The sequence below is a fragment of the Trichechus manatus genome, unplaced genomic scaffold (genome assembly GCF_000243295.1).
Source record: "Trichechus manatus latirostris isolate Lorelei unplaced genomic scaffold, TriManLat1.0 scaffold00013, whole genome shotgun sequence".
NCBI lineage: Eukaryota > Metazoa > Chordata > Mammalia > Sirenia > Trichechidae > Trichechus > Trichechus manatus.
In genome coordinates, this window is record NW_004443949.1 from 11739555 (window position 1) to 11754591 (window position 15037).

Genomic DNA, 15037 nt, shown 5'->3' on the forward strand with positions numbered 1-15037 from the left:
TTGCTTGGCTTTGGTGTCAGGGTTATGCTAGCTTCATGGAATGAATTAAGGATTATTCCTTTTCCATGTTCTGGAATAGTTTGAATATAATTGGTGTCATCTCTTTTCTGAATGTTTGGTAGAATTCCCCAGTGAAACCACCTGGGCCAGGGCAGGAGAGCCTGAGTCACTAGTTGCTGGGCAGGGGACATGGGAGTTGCACTGCTGGTAGCCTGGTGGGAGGCGTGGGAGTGCACCCTCAGTCTTCGAGTGTGAGGGCTGGAGTACTCCTAGATCAGGGCTTGGCCTGATTAACTATGATTGGGTAAGGGGCTGCCTAGAGTCTGGCTGGGTGGGAGACCTCTAGTTGTTAATCAGTGGATTTACTACTGTGTAGGTGTTTCCTGTCCAAATGAGCAGGCACTGCTGCAAGAGAGTAGTCCCATCCCTAGTTTTTGCCTCTTTCCCTGCTCTGTGGTCCCCAGGATAAATGAAGCTGTTGCCTGCTTTCCTGTACTTTCCCTTTTCAGATCTAGTTCATGTCCTGCTCACTTTGTTTCATTCTGGGTTTGTTTACACAGTATCCCTGTATTCTATCGTGAATTCCATGGAGCTGCCTTCCTGGGCTTCTCACCTGGTAATGCTGCTTCCTTTGTCTCAAGCTGTGCCCGGCTAGCTTGCAGGGTGCCTATGATCATCCACTTTATTTTTCAGTCTCTCCTTCCACTTGGTGCTTGTTCTAATTCTTCAGCCTTGATGCTTAGGGTTCCAAGGTTGTCATCTGTGGCCTTTTCACTTGGTTTCTCTAGTCTTTGTTGTAGGGGAACCTTATGGTCTGTCTGACTAAGATGCCATCTTGAGCTCTTCCTGTGGTAATACTTAATATCCCTTTTACTGTTATTTGAAAGAGACAATTATTTCCTTCTGCAAAAGAAAAATAAGCAAACTTATAAACTATAGGTTAATTATCAAATAGTACAACCAAGTGTGATTCCATGACAATAAGAATAGTGGTCACACATAGTACCTCAGAATTCCTTATGCTCTTACATTATCCTTTTGAAGCTATTACTCCAACCTACCTTTGGAATAATTTTACCGGTAGACACAGATAATGAGTGTATTTTTACCTTATTTCCTCAAAGTTCGTGTCACTAGTCTATAACAAATAGCAATGAGGTAGCTATAGCCAAAGAGTAAGCGAGAAGGTAACTGTGTTCTAGAGGAAATGTTTACTTGTGTTTTGATCGAAGATTATTAAATAATTACTGAATAGGTGCTAACTGGCACTTATCAATCAAATTTTGTTCCTGAACAAGAACGACAAAGAAAATAGAGTGTTTAGAGGAAATGTGGAGGTGGGCCTCTTCTTGCAGTTGCATCACAGAATCAAAGTGCTGATGATATATCAGGGCATAAACCCTGACAGACACTGTAGAATATTCTCTGCTACTGACATAAAGTTTTTGGGAAACAGAATGCCAACCTTAGAAGAAAAAAGAGTTCTAACATAAAGCTGATCCATAACGAAAGAATTGTCGAGGTATTTTGGAGCAGAACATTTGATTGGGTTTTTAGCATTAGTACCCAATTGTATTCTTATTTTGGACGTGCACCTGGCTGGACTGCTTGTTTCAGTGCAGAATTCTGTAATATTCTGATTAAAGAAATGCAGAATATGAACTGTAATCCACTCACTGAGGTCTTCTATCTCTGGCAATGTAATAGTCTGTGTCAGATTCCCACTTCCTAGTTGCCTTTACATGTATTAAGAGTTCATACTGATGAGAATCTTCAGTATATACTTCTTTGCTTGAATGTTTTACAAGTGCAGCTGCTGAAGAGAAAGATTATCTTTCTCCACAGAAGGGAAGAGAGGGGCAGTGGCAGAGAGTTTCAGCACTCACTTGAAGCCCTGTTGGCCTCTTCTCTGAGCAGGAGTTGAACAGTAGCAGTCACTGTGCCTACCACCCCACCTAACTGACTCCCAGTGCAGAACCAACTATATCTCACAAGCTTACCTCTAGTTTCAGTATGAAATACTTCATACAAAAACTACATACAATACGTCACAAACAGAGAATAATAGAGTATAATCCAAGTTGAAAAATAAAACATTACCAACTCTCTATTTACTCCTCGCTCTCCCAGAAAAGGATACATCCTGTTTTATTTTCCATCATCGTTTTCTTTATTTTAATTTCAGTTTTACAATTTCACCCTTAAGTATGCACAAAAATGTGAAAGGGGCTACATATTTAATAACATTATCTTTTGGAATTTACCCTTATAAATATGTGATACTGAAGTTCATTTATTGTCATTTGTGCATGGTTTTTCATTTAATCAATATATACATAATATATCCCTTTCTACAAATATTTATTCTATTTTTGCTATTAAAGACAATGCTATCTTATAAATTATTGTAGATACATCCTAGTACATGTGCAAGATTAAGTCAAAGAATATTTTTTTTCTAAAAAAGTGTGCCAATTTCTATTCCAACCAGTTATGCTTATGATAATTGGTGGTTTAACATCTGTCCTGACCCTTTAAATTATCAAATGTTTTAATATTTATACTCTAGATTTCATTTAGGGTAAATTTTTCTTGATCTACCCCATATTTTTCTAGTTCTCTTTTAATATATGTTTTTAATTTACAAAAATTCAATTAAATTATAACATACATAATGGAAAATGCACGGATACTAACCATACACAATCATATGGTATATCAAATACAAACAAGTAACCAAAACATTTCAACAGAGATTATCATCATTCCAAAAGTCCCCTTCAACCCTCTTTCCCACTACTATCCCTTACTAATCCCCTCAAACAACCACATCTATGACTTAAAACACTATAGTTTAGATTTGCCTAATTTGAAAGTTTTAAAAATGGAATGGATTATTTTTGTGGTGTTTCTTTTATTTCACAGCATAAGAAAAAGTATAATTTGTGTTTATGTGTGTGTGGACACTATGCATTTCTGTAGGGTCTAAAATTAGTGGTAAAATTGCAAGATAAGTATATTTAATTTTACTAGATACTGACAAGCAGATTTCTAAAATTTATGCACCAAATTATATTTCTACAGCAGTGTGTGAGAGTAGTTAACTATTTATTAATAGATTAAGAGAATGATTTCCAATAAGAAGATTACTAAGAGGTTTTAAATTATTATTAGTATAAATGATTATTGAATTACTTTAACTCATAAAATCTTTTTTGGGGGGTTAATAAATTGGATTATATTTACTAATTTTTGTCCCAAATCCTTAATTTTGGGGAAAAAAATCAATACATATTAGTACAATAAACATCTATACAACCTTTGCTTAAATTCACCAAATGTGAGCATTTTGCTTCATTTGCACTCTCTCTCTCTCTCCTTTCTCATTCACTCCCTCCCGCATGAAACTCACTCTATAGCATTGCATACTTTCATGTCACTGTATTTTCATAACATTGATATTTTTAAAACATGTAGTACACTTTTCTTGAATAAGAATTGATTTCTTTTTAAATGGGAAACTGACAATACATTCATAAAATAAGTGCAGTTTAGTTGTTATGAATTATTCTGTTTTGATGCTTCATGTATTAATTATTTATAATAATTAAAAATTATTGTATCTATTATCATAAAAAATAATGGCCTGTAAGTTTTCTTTCTTGTAATGTTATTATTCAATTTTGATGTCAGAGTTATTCTGGCAACATAAAAAGAGATATAAAGTGTTTTTCCTTTCTTTCTAAGAAGATTATTTGTATGTAATTTCTCGCCTAGATGTTTGGAATAAATCAGTATTAAAGCTATTTCTGTATGACATTTTCTTTATGAAAGTGTTGTTGTTGTTTAATAGATTTAATTCCTGTTATAAAGTTAAAACTATTCATATTTTGAATATCTTCCTTTGTCATTTTTTTTTAGTTATTTACTTTTTCCAGGTATTTACTCATTTTATTTAAATTTTTAAAATCACTTGGCATAAAGTTATTGATAACTTCTCATCTTTTCCTTAATATATTCAGGAACTTTAGTGATTTTCCATGTTTTCATACCAAAATTATTTATGCCTTATTTTCTTTTAATCATCCCTACAAGGAGATTATAAATTTTGTTAGTTTTTCAAAGAACAAATTATGTTTTGTTGTTTCTCTATATTGAATTATATTTTACTAAATTTATTCTCTATTTTATTACTTTATAATTTGGGTTTAATTTGCTTTTCTTTTTTCTACATTCTTGAGATAGATACTTAGTTCATAGGTGTTCATCCAATACAAAGTAGTATTTACATTAGCTGGTTCACGGAAACCCAATGGGAGTTCTACTCTGTCCTATAGGCTTGCCATGATTCAGAATCTCCTTAATGGCAACGGGTTTGGTTTGGTTTAATGTAAATTAAAGGAATCCTGCTGGTGTAGTGATCACTAATATATTTTCAGTTCAACCTTCTAAAATGTGTCAACTTTTGGCCCATGATGAAAGCCTGGAGTCTGTAACAGGGCCTTTTTCTTTGATGATCCCTGAACTTCAATGTTCATGACAGTACCAATGGGGTAATGATCTAGAGAAAGCACCTCTCAGCTGTTGCTATTGCTTGTGTTTATGGAATTGACAATTGCATCAAGAGGAAAGTGACTTCAAATATCAGGCTTATCTTTTGCCTTTGCTTTTCCCACAGATTAATACTCAACATTTTATTACTACAATTATAGCTGAAACATTTATTCAAACTTTTTTTTTTTTTAATCTGGAATAGTTATTCTCAGTGGAGTAGTTGATCAAAAACCAACTATTCAGCATTTAGAAGAGCAGACCTTCGTCTATAAATTTTGACTGAAACAAATCTATTTGTTGTTTCCAAAATTTGTACTTTGTTCTCTTATCAAATATGACTCATCATTTTTGATAATATCATGTTGTTTCTCATTATCCTGTTCTATCTTTATTTCTCATATGCAAGTTCAAGCTGAAGTTGAGGAAAATTAAAACAAGTCCATGAGAGCCAAAATATGACCTTAAGTACATCACACCTGAATTTGGAGACTATCTCAAGAATAGATTTGACACATTGAGCAATAATGACTGAAGACCAGATCAGTTGTAGGATGACATCACAGACATCATACATGAAGAAAGCAAAGGTCATTTAAAAGATGGGAGAGAAAGAAAGACCAAAATGGGTGTCAGAAGACACTCTGAAACTTGTCCTTGAATGTAGAGTAGCAAAAGCAAATGGAAAAAATGACGAAGTAAAAGAGCTGAACAGAAGATTTCAAAGGGCAACTCGAGAAGACCCAGTAAAATATTATAATGAAATGTGCAAATACCTGGAGTTAGAAAATCAAAAGGAAAGAACAGGTTCAGCATTTCTCAAGCTAAAAGAACTGAAGAAAAAATTCAAGCTTTGAACTGCAATTTTGAAGGATTCTGTGGGCAAAATATTGAACAACACAGGAAGCATCAAATGCAGATGGAAGGAATACACAGAATCACTGTACCAAAAAGAACTGGTCTACAGTCAACCATTTCAGGAGGTAGTATATGATCAAGAAATGATGGTATTGAAGCAAGAATTCCAGCTGCACTGAAAACATTGGCGGAAAACAAGGCTCCAGGAATTGACAGAATACCAATTGAGATGATTCAATAAAAGGATACAGTGCTGGAAATGCTCAATCATCTATACCAAGAAACTTGGAATACAGCTACCTGGCAAACAGACTAAAAGAGATCCATAGTTGTGCCCTTTCCAAAGAAAGGTGACCCAACAGAATGCAGAAATTATCAAATAGTATCACTAATATCACAAGCAAAAAAAATTTTGCTGAAAATCATTCAAAAGCTCAAAAGCAGTTGCAGCAGTACGTCTACTGCCAGAGATTAAAGCTGGATTCAGAAGAGGACATGGAACGAGGGGTATCATTACTGATGTCAGATGGATCGTGGCTGAAAGCAGAGAATACCAGAAAGATGTTTACCTGTGTCTTATTGGCTATGCAAATGCATTCTTTTGTGTAGATCATAACAAATTATGGATAATATTGCAAAGAATGTGAATTCCAGAACACTTAATTGTGCTCATGAGGAACCTGTACATAGACCAAGAGGCAGTCATTCTAATAGAGCAAGGAGATATAGTATGGTTTAAAACCAGGAAAGGTGTGCGTCAGAGCTGTATCCACCACCATACTAATTCAATCTGTATGCTGAGCAAATAATCTGAGAAACTGGACTATATTAAGAAAAATGTTGTACCAGAATTGGTGGAAGACTTATTAATAACCTGCAATATGCAGACGACACAGCCTTACCTGCTGAAAGCAAAGAGAACTTAAAGCACTTATTGGTGAAGGTCAAAGACTACAGCCTTAAGTATGGATTACACCTCAAGAAAGAAAACAAAAATCCTCGTAAATGAACCAATAAGCAACATCATGATAAATGGAGAAAATATTGATGTTGTCAAGGATTTCATTTTACTTGGATCCACAATCAATGCCCATGGAAGTAGCAGTCAAGAAATCAAATTATGTATTGCGTTGGGCAAATCTGCTGCAAAAGCAAAGACGTTAAAAAGCAAAGACGTCACTTTAAGAATTAAAGTGTGCCTGACTCAAGCCATGATATTTTCATTCTCCTCATGTGCTTGCAAAAGCTGGACAATGACTAAGGAAGATGGAAGAAAACTTTATGCCTTTGAATTATGGTGTTGGCGAAGAGTATCGAATATACCCTGGACTGGCAGAAGAATGAACAAGTCTGTCTTGGAAGAAATAAAGCCAGAGTGCTCCTTGGAAGCAAGGGTAGCAAGACTTCATTTCCATACTTTGGACATGTTACCAGCAAGGGCCAGTCCCTGAAGAAGGACATCATGCTTGGTAAAGTAGAGGGTCAGTGAAAAAAGAGGAAGACCCTCAATGAGATGGATTGACAGTGGCTGTAACAATGGGCTGATACATAGCAATGATTGATGGTGCATGGACTGGCAGTGTTTAGTTTTGTTGTACATAGGTCGCTGTGAGTTGGAACTGATTTCATGGCACCTAATAACAACAACGCTATCTTTATTTCATTAAGTCTTACTGAAAAATATCATCCTATTCTATATAAGACAACTCCAAAATCGGAAATCTTTCATGGTCTAAATCTAATAGGTGGTTTCTTCAAACTCTTAGCCATGGTTGATTATTGTCTTGTGGGTTTATTGAAGTTTGTGAAGTCACATTAGGCTGAATTTCAATTTGCAGGAATATTTGAGTCTTGATTGAGGTTATACTTCTCCGTAGTCGATGTTTGGTAACAGTTGTATTTATTTAAATGTATTTTATTTTGATTTCCTTTTAATCTGATGTAAAGGGATTAACCTGGGTTGTTACTAAATATTGTAATTGTGTATTGTAATTTAAAACTAAGCCTTAAATAATAGATGCCCTATGGTTACCGATTTTGAGAGTCATTTCTGTTACCTAATGTCAGGGAAGGCACAACTTTGTTGATTGCTTCACTTAAATTGGAGCCCTGGTGGTGCAGTCATTAAGAGCTCAGCTGCTAACCAAAATGTTAGCAGTTCAAATCCACCAGATGCTCCTTGGAAACCCTATGGGGCAGTTCTACTCTGTTCTGCATGGTTGCTATGAGTTGGAATTAACTCGATGGCTAGGGGTTTGGTTTTTGTATCTTTGGTTTACTAAAATTAATTCTTCCAAGTGCCTGCTAATTTCACAAACTTCCTATTATTGAAATGTGCCTCTGATTAAACATTCCCTTCAGTTTTTATTTCACCTACCGCTGCGCTTTCAGCTTTCTCAGATGCATATAAAATTATATTTGTTTCCATTTGTATGGCATCTGGATATTTTGTGAATACGGATATCCTTTCACAGTATCAAAACTGCCATATGGCTGGGAGAGAAGTACACTGATTTTTATTTTGAAAAGGTAACTTTAGCCTCTATGTTGAGGTGGATTGTGCAAGAGTTGAAGAAGCAAGTTAGGAAGCTATTGCAGCTGCCCAGATTCTTAGCTGACGATGCCGGCTTAGTCTAGGATGATAAAGGAGATAAAGAAAATTATGTGAATATATATCAGATATATTTAGGTTGATGAATTGCATTGATAAGGGAAATGAGAAAAATAAACTTGGTCTTACTGGATTTTGGTTAAAGGACCTGAGTAGTGGTGGTATAATTTTCTAAGAATTGATGCCAGCGTTTGTACATATACTTTTTGTAGGCAGTTTTATGAGGAACACAATGAATGAATTTTGGAACTTGACCCACCACTTGCTGTTTGTTTGATTATAGGTGAATTATTTAGAATCTTTGTGCTTCAGTTTCTGCATAAGCGGACAGCAAAGATACTAATTTTAGGTTAACAGAATTATTGTGTAAATTAAGATTGCTCATGTAAAATGCATTTAATTTAGTACTGATCACATGATGAGATAGTAACAGCTAAAAGTTATGTTGGTGATTTTTGTTGTTGTTGTTTTAATACAGTTTATTTTTAGAGCAAATTTAGATTTACCTATAAATTGTCTAGAAAATAGAGTTCCAATATACCCCTCTCCCCTGAACACGGGTTCTCCTATTATTAGCATCTTGCATTAATTGTGTACATTTGTTACAGTTAATGAATTGGTATAGACACATTATTTTTTATTATTAATTAAAATCCATAGTTTACATTAGGATTTGCTCTTTTTGTCGTACATTTCTATGGGTTAAAGAGTTACAATCTTGGGTGAGGAGTCAAGGTGTCTGAATACCACTCCTTGGGTGTTCAGGCAGGAAGAATCTTCATGTAACTGATCACATAGGCTTGGTGTATAAAATGGCTGAGGGAGGGATTTTTCTGTCTCCTCAGCTACGGTACAGGTGAGGCCTGTGTAGCATAAGTTTACAATCCACCTAAACGCACCTACACGTCCAGAGGGAGACCTGCAGAAGGTAGGCTCCCATTTTGTCCCTCACCCGTAATGCCAGGTGGAGGGCTTGTGTGGAAGAATTTTTTATATCCACTGGGAGAGCTGTCAGAAGTCAGGGAGGACCAGCATATCATGTAACTGTTTCATTTAAGTCCTTTGTCTGTGGTACATAGTAAAGTAGGCCTAGAAATTTTCATCTACTACTGGACAGCTTTTGAGCCAAGGGGTACTTCTCACCATGAAACTTTTTCTGTTGTATGATGTTTGGTTATTTTTGTAAGTGATACAAGCTACTTCTCGTGCTAATAAAAGCTACTTCTCATGTTCAGGCTCTAATAGGAAGGACGTGATAGAAATGGAGCAATCCATATTAATTCCCTTTTTGTACTGACCTTCTGTTGTTGTTAGGTGTCATTGAGTCAGTTCTGACTCACAGCGACCTTATGTACAACAGAATGAAACACTGACGGGTCCTTAGCCGTCCTCACAATCGTTATGCTTAAGACTGTTGTTGCAGCCACGCGTCAATCCATCTAATTGAAGGTCTTTCTCTTTTTCATTGACCCTACACTTTACCGAGAATGATGTCCTTCTCCAGAGACTGATCCCTCCTGGTAACATGTCCAAAATATGTGAGATGTAGTCTTGCTTCTAAGGAACGTTCTGGTACTTCTTTCGAGACAGATTTGCTCATTCTTTTGGCAGTCCATGGTATATTCAATATTCTTTTCCAACATCACAATTCAAAGGCGTGAATTCTTCTTCAGTCTTTCTTATTCATCATCCAGCTTTCACATACATAGGAGGCGATTGAAAACACCATGGCTTGGGTCTGGCTCACCTTAGTCTTCAAGGTGTGACACCTTTGCTTTTCAACACTTTAAAGATGTTTTTCGCAGCAGATTTGCCCAATGCAATGCGTCTTTTGATTTCTTCACTGCTGCAATCTATAAATCGGTGACCACATTTGATTCCAACACAGAGTTGCCATGTTACTGCTCAGATTTGACACAACAAAGCAGGGCCTGATGATGTTGTCTCACAGTCATGCAGAATAGTTTCATTGCCCTTAATATGCCCCATTCTTTACCTATTCATCACTCCCTACTTCCTTGGAAACCAATGATCTTTTCTGCCTCTGTAATTTTGTCTTTTCCAGAATGTTATATATTGGAATCATATGGTGTGTAGCTTTTTCATACCGGCCTCTTTCACTTAGTGGAATGCATTAAGTGTCCTTCTTTGTGCAATTAATATCCAAAATAAAAAAAGAGTAAAATGCTGAATTATAAATATTATCTACAGTTCTTTTAATTCTAGGTATTTATTCTTTTCTTCAAAAAAATTTGTCTGTTGAGGAAACAAGTAACAAGTAACAAATTATTTGTTCTCTTTTTCCTCAATCAAGAAAGGAAAGCAAAAAATATATGAAACAAAGGAGTCATAATTATCTGAATTATTATATATTTTATATTATAATAGTTGATTATATTTTAATAGCTGATTAAATCACATTTTTTCACAGTGGTCAATATTCTGCAGATCTTCAGGCAGCACATCTCATTCATATCAACTCTGGTCTTACTTTACCAACATGTATGACATTTAAATTTTAAAGAATATTTTTTAAACTTTCAAAAGCCCTTACTGATTTATATATTTTGAAATGTAGAAATGAAATGAATTAGTTAATAAAAATAATCTGTGGTATATGACTTTTATGTTGTCAGATCCTTTCATTTCGGCATGAACACGGTAAAATATTTTTAAACATCTAGATTGCATAACAATTTCAGTAATTCCTCACAAATATTTTTAAATATCATGTGTAGTCTAAGAAATGTATAGAAATAGTGTAGTAAGTCAAACCATACAATGTAAAATTTGGAAATGTTTCTCAGTAACCAGAATAAAGTACATAAACATTCAAACACACTGCCTAACTCTAATAGTTATCTATATACGTTTTCTCTGTATAAAATATTGTATCAGGTCTATAAGATTACTTCTTGTAGTAAGTCTTATGTTACCATTAATAAATCACCATCTGTAAAATCACTATTAGAGTAGCAAAGTTTTCTTTCCAAAAGATGTGTAGTGTTTTTGTGTGTATGTGTGTGTGTTATAATTGTTTTGTTTATTTGTTTGTTTTGCTGTTTCTCCCATTACCATCCTGTCATTTTCTAACCAAAATACGCTGCAGTGAAAATGTATTCCAAATCTACATTCTTACTAGTTTAACTTCCCTGGTTAAATTTTGCAACATCTCTTTTTTTGCTTGCTCAGTATACTCATGAGTCCTGAATGCAAAGTATTCTCTCTTAAATCCATCATACATACTGATCATTCCCATGCTATAAAGTTCTAGAAGTCCCCTGTTGCCTACGGAGTATATTTGACACTTCTTTTCATAAAAACAAAACAAAACAAAACAAAAAATCTTTACAATTTGTGTCTGATCTGTAATACTCTTTGTAATTATCTATTCTATATTCCTAAAATCCTTGGTTTTGTGGTTACTTTCTCATGCTATTTCTTGACAATCACATCACACTCGAACGTACAAGATACATATTTAGCTATACCTTTCTTAATGCTGGAAACCCTGGTGATGCAGTGGTTAAGAGCTCGGCTGCTAACCAAAAGGTCAGAAGTTTGAATCCACTAGCCGCTCCTTGGAAACCCTGTGGGGCAGTTGTCCTCTGTCCTGTAGGGCTGCTATGAGTCAGAATCCACTCAAAGGCAATAGGTTTTATAACCACTTATGAGCAATCCTACTGTTTTAGTGACTCCAGTGCAAACCACACAGATATTTTACAGTCTGTTACAGGCCATGTCAATGACATCTTGGTAAAGACAGATGGGAAGTGTTTTTTTTTTTTTTTTTTCCCCTAATTTTCAAACATATATCTCTGACTTTATAGCAGTGATCAGAAGGTATTAGAAAACATAAGCAGTTAGGTAATCTGTGAAAATGTGTCCGTTGATGCTTTAAACCAATAGACTTAAAATCTGGTAATATGAAAGTTCAATTTAAAATACAGTTTAAAATTCTGGCTATAAAGTTAACATAGATGACTGCCTTGTATTTATTAAATTCTCAGCAATATAATTTTAGAGAATTTTCTAAGTGTTATATTTTTAATTACAATAAAGTATAAAGAAAGAATATATTACTAAATAGACCGATTGTCACATTATTGCTAAATAATTGCTTATATTACTGCTAAAAATTTTAAGACTGGAAGAACTTTAATATAATCTCAAAATTTCCATAATGTTCTTATATTTTTTATCATAATATTAACACACTGATGTATCTGTACAACTTAGCTGAGCTTGTAGGGGGCAATCTATGTAGTTAAAGATTCCCAATTTATATAGTTAAAGATGCTTTTATCTGTGACAAGGGTATAATAAATGCACTGATGCTTTTATGGATTCTACAATGGATTATTTCTATAAACACTGTGTCTCAAATTCCTGATGTTCAGCTCACCTGCATTCAGAACGTGATTTACCGACGTTTTAGTTTCTTTATTCTCACCTGGGTCTAGTACGTGTAGGATAGTGCAAGGACTTTTGTTATACAGGTTTATGACTGTCAGTTATCAGAGTCTATAACCTCTACTAACAGAGGAAAATGGCTTCATCTGTCGGTAAGAAGAAAAAATAAAAAGATTTCCCTGATTCAATTTGAAAATACTCATTTTATGAGGCAAAGAATAAGCACGTTGAAACAGTCTGTAGGAAGTTTAATTTGTAAGGGGAATAAGCATTTCATTTTATGGTTTGTCATTTCTATACTTACATAATGAATGCTGATAAAATTAAAAAAAAGAAAAAAAACAGCTTCCTACTTTTAGTTGATTTAGCTCATTTTGCATTCCTCAAGGTCAGAAAGGCCAATTCACTTTTTTTTTTCTTTTTAAATAGCATTGTTTTTAATGAAAATGGTCCAATAGTGAAGCAGACTATGTCCCTAATGAGAAAAATAAAGCCAATAAAAGAAGAAATGTTTCTAATCAGGAAATGGAACTGCTGTAGCATGCCTTCTGATGTTGGATAAAATAGATGATTCTTACACATGGAGCCTAGGACAAGTCAAGACTTAGCACAGCAACTTTTCAGAATATTCCCTAGATTAAATTCACATGAATCCAACTGTCAAACGTCCAGACTATATTGGTATATACCATGGAAAAACTGGGATTGTGAGAAAAGAATTTAACTGATTATTGGCTTGTTTATTCATTGCCTCAAAACGTGTCACTTCATTTATTTATTTTTTTAATCGCTGCGATTGAGACTGCAGAATTTGAATCAACACTACTGCAAGTTATATCATTTTGGAATAAAGTGCTTACCTCGCCACTCCTATTTTGCAACAGTTCTAACTAACTTAGGCATCTCTGAATCAGTTCTCACGAAATATCTGAAGGAACTACAACGTTCTTCTACTGAAGAACACCAGAAGACAGAAAGATGGGGCAGCATGTTGTGGATGTTGTGGTTTGGTTTAGTTTTTTTATAACCCTGAAATACTGTGGCAAATTCCTTCACTATCAATCTCAATAGTATGATTTTCATTAGAGAACTGAGAGGTCTGGTACAAGCACCTTATTTACAAATATACAACATAAATGTGATGGAGACTTGTATTATCGGAACTTAAGAATCTGATGGTAATTACATTTGTCCTATGAATTTCAATTTTTAGGGAACCGCTGGTGCCAATCATATGACATATGGGTGAACCTCTTGTCAAAGAATTTTGAATGGGTCGGTATTCATGGTTGCTATGAAGGATACTTCTATTGTTTTGGTAAGATTTCTTTGTTATATGATTCCGTAGCAATTATTGCCACTTTTCACCCTTGTCCTATTGGTCTGTAAATATTTTTGGACATGTCTGTATTTCTCATTGAAATGCGACTTCTTTAAAGTCAAAGACTTAGTTTAATTCATTCATACATCCCTATCACCTTACACAATGTGTGTTAGATTTTTGGTCTTAAATAACAATAAGTTGCCCTTCCTTGGTCTCACTCTTAAAAATTACATATGAAGTCCCATTGTGGGGATCAGTATGAGAATACTCTATGTACCAGTAAACAAATGTCAGACGTCATCTCTCTAATTTGCACTACAATAATCCTGAGGGAAATTTTACCAGAATAGTTTTTTGTAGTACCTCTAAAGAGAAGCCCTCCAAATTGAAATCCATAACCTAAATATTATAGTAAACGTTTGTGTTGTAAGACTTAAGACTCAATATTATGTGCTTCCTTGGCATATGGAAAAATTGAGAGGACCTCAAACGGTCTAACTGTAAGTTATCCTCCCTACTCTGCTCCTGTGACTAAGGTCTCCTTTTTAAACAATGCTCCTTATCAAGAAACCAGATACAGTTCCTGCTTTTCCCTGAGTAGTGGGTTTCAGTTCCCTGCTACCCTGTGGAATTATCCAAATAAGCCAACCACATCCTCCTTTGGGAACCAGGGGTCACCTCTCCCTCTTGATATGACATAGTCAGCCTCCCATAGCCCCAGATTATTCATTCTCTTCCTAGGTGCAGCTCTTGTGTGGCCCTGCACTGTGTGTGGTATCTTCCTCCCCTAGACTGTGAGTATATGTGACTAGTAAACTGCTGTCATTCTCATCTGCCCAGTGTAGGTGTCATGTGTTCAGCTATCCTCATAACTGTAGGGAGAGAATGCCTCCCTAATCAATGGGGTGAATAGGAGGAGACGAAAACAATATCAGCCTGAGTGACTTCCAGGAACGGATCTTCTGGACCATAAAGACTCATTCTAGACCCAGCAGCACGGTGACTCACCTGTGAACAGAGGTTTCTTCTCACTGTCCACAGCTTCAGGGCCGAGGTTCATCAGGTGACTCCAGCCCCACATGGTGTAGTCCATGATGGGCCTGGGATGGAACATATTCCATTTTGGCCCTAGTCCACAAATCCAAGAATGTCTTCCCTCCAAGTCCTCTCTTTCACAGTCTTGGGACCACTCAATCCTCCTAATTCCCGTGTAAATATTGTTTTGCTGTCTGGGGACCTCATCTAGGTGCTCCTGGCCACGGAATAATTTTAAATAATTT

General features: G+C 35.4%; 1 pseudogene; it reads right to left on the bottom strand.

Annotated features, from left to right (window-relative positions):
• Positions 1-1244: 1244 nt before the first annotated feature.
• Positions 1245-14850, bottom strand: LOC111819598 (MOB kinase activator 1A pseudogene; annotated as a pseudogene).
• Between the last annotated feature and the right edge of the window lie 187 nt (positions 14851-15037).